This window comes from Alligator sinensis, unplaced genomic scaffold (assembly GCF_000455745.1).
Source record: "Alligator sinensis unplaced genomic scaffold, ASM45574v1 scaffold13_1, whole genome shotgun sequence".
Taxonomy (NCBI): Eukaryota; Metazoa; Chordata; order Crocodylia; family Alligatoridae; genus Alligator; species Alligator sinensis.
In genome coordinates this window covers 1,263,666-1,266,041 of record NW_005841909.1, presented here as the reverse complement: position 1 = coordinate 1,266,041, position 2,376 = coordinate 1,263,666, and the positions used below count along the sequence as shown (strand labels likewise).

The window sequence follows — 2,376 nt, the reverse complement described above, 5'->3', positions numbered from 1 at the left end:
GCCCCGCTGGCAGGCGGCTCTTGCGCGCTGTCCAGGCCTCGTGTGAGGGGAGGGCGCCTGGGCCCCGGAAAAGTCGGGAGCTGCTGCTTGAGAGCAAACCGCTGCTTTCTCCAGGCCTCGGGAAGGCTTTCTCCGCTCCCCTTGCCTTTACGAAAGTCCGATTTCGCAGTCCTGACTGGGCCGGGGGCACGCGGCGCTTCTCTTGCCCCCATGAAGGACGGCGGCGTCGCGCGCGTCGCCCCAGCCCTCCAGGCCGGTCTGCTGCTCGGTGCCAGCCGCGTCGTGGCCAAGTGCAGGCGTGGTCGAAAGGAAAGCAGCCTGTGGGAAACTCTGCCACCTTGTTCCTTCAGGGCCAGGAGGGTGGGGGACTGAACGGTGCCCTGGGAAACCAAGGACGGCGTTGGTAGGTCTTAAGCGATGACTAGGCTCGGCTTCAGCTAAGCTGCAAGCGATCGTCTGAACTGGTACGAGCACGTGTGGCTTTGGGATGCCCGGGTGAAAGTTTCGGAGGACGCGCTTGCCACTTCCTAAAACCAGCGTGGAAATGCAGAGGTTCTGCTGCGATGCATGAACGGCGTCAGGAAATTGGCAAAGCTTTCCATTTTTTTCATTAATATCAAGCCTCCCGAAGTCCTTTTTTCAAAGGAGATGCTTTGTACTAATGGCTAATTCGTGCAGCAAAGGCTTCGAAATCATAGGTTTAAAAATAAGTTTGTCATCTTTAGAAACATATTTAGGGATCTCCGAGGGGGGGAAAAAAATAGAAGGCAGCTACATTTACATTTCAGTGATGACTCTCTCTATAACGGGTACATCTTTTGATTTGCAGTAACAGCTGTACAGTGAACAGAGCTCCGTCGTCTCATCACTAGTGGCGTGCTCAGGTCCTGCATTAGGAACGGATTCATGTAGAGATCTTTATACGTGGCCTGGTGTGACATTTAGTGACTTCATAAAACAAGAAGGAAGCCTGACATCCTAAGTGCTTCCAAAAAAGGTGAAGTCTTGTATGAGGCTTTAAAAGACCTCTTTTGAGAACTGCACAGCAAAGGCGTCTGGACAGACAGAAAAAGGGAATTCAATTTAGGGTTTAGAAAGGAAAAAAAAAATGACATGCAAATTACCGCAGGGATATTAAATCAAATTTGCCCCCAGTTCTGTTTAGCAAACGTTCTCTATTTTAAAGTCAGCTGGCAGCATTTTGAAAATACAGTCCTTTCATTGCAGTACCTGGAACCTGCACATTGCAGTGTTGTACTGGTTTTGATCACTTTTTAGTGAAATGGATTATATAATCCTGAACTGGGCTAGTTCGGTTTTATTGTCCAAGCTGAGAAAATGCTAAGTGTGTCTTGTGAAATGTAAGTAATCACAAACAGCTCTGGAAAGATGACATAACCACTCTAATCTGACTCGTCCGTCCAATTTTATTTGTATCGTACACAGGGAAAATCTTTTAAAACTTAAGAGTGATTGTGGGTGGGGAGCTCTGGGCCTTTTTTTTTTTTTTTTAAAGTTATTCAGCATTGGAGGTGTCTGAATAATAGTTTACTTGCCTGTACCTGAAACATCCTTGATGATTTAAAAGCAGAGAGATGAAGAATTAAGGATTTCTTGCATTTATTTTGGTACTAGTATGAGATGTATTATTTTTGTAAAGGAATGCATATTTTATTATAGTATAGGAAATTGTAACTCTGTCCTAAGCATTGTTAGTGTTCTTTTATAACTTTTATTGTGGTTATAGTGTCCAAGTACTTTCTACTGTTATATGGAAAATATCAGTTGTTAACTGACTGGAGTTATTTTAATACAATAATTACTGCTGTTTATTGAAAAAAGTTGTTTATATAGTTACTTAGTAAGAAAATGGTATAGTCTTATTACTTGAAAATGATACGTGTGTTGGTACTTCAGGCTGGTCAGTGAATAATCAGGTTTCACTCGAGATCTATGCTGTTTGTTGTGAGATCAGAATGAGACTTCTAGAAACCAGAATAGCATCCGTTTGGTGAAGGAAATGTCTTTTGTACATAAGAGGTGGATAGGTTGTCTTGTCTTCTGTATGGGATGTGCAAAGCTAGTGCCTTTACCTACTTGTTTTTAAGTGGTTAGGCACTCTAGTTTACAGGTTACAGTGATCTGTCTCTGGTTTTTAGGGTTTTATACTTCCATTTATTACTGGTGTCTAAGTACCTTTCATCTAAGTTATGTTGTCATTTAGCAAATTTCACTGCCTGATTGTGGTAACTTTTGTTGCTTGTACATAATGAAAGTAAAGCAAAAGGATAGTATAAATCAGATCTGCTACTTAAAAGGCTCTAGTGCTGTTCGTGGAAGTAAAAATAAACTTGTTGTAGCTCCCCCTCGCCGCCC

The 2,376-nt window shown here is 43.2% G+C and overlaps 1 protein-coding gene across 11 annotated transcripts in view; it reads left to right on the top strand.

Moving 5' to 3' along the window:
- The first annotated feature begins 865 nt into the window (after window positions 1-865).
- Window positions 866-2,376, top strand: part of KTN1 (kinectin 1) — a 99,365-nt gene continuing 97,854 nt past the window's right edge. For 7 of the 11 annotated variants that reach the window (XM_025197926.1, XM_025197927.1, XM_025197925.1 and 4 more), the window contains exon 1: window positions 868-997. The gene's annotated coding sequence lies outside the window, so the exon portion shown is untranslated. Of the gene's footprint in view, window positions 998-2,376 lie in introns of all 11 variants that reach the window. The other 4 variants (XR_003092852.1, XR_003092851.1, XM_025197923.1 and 1 more) reach the window with 3 other exon arrangements.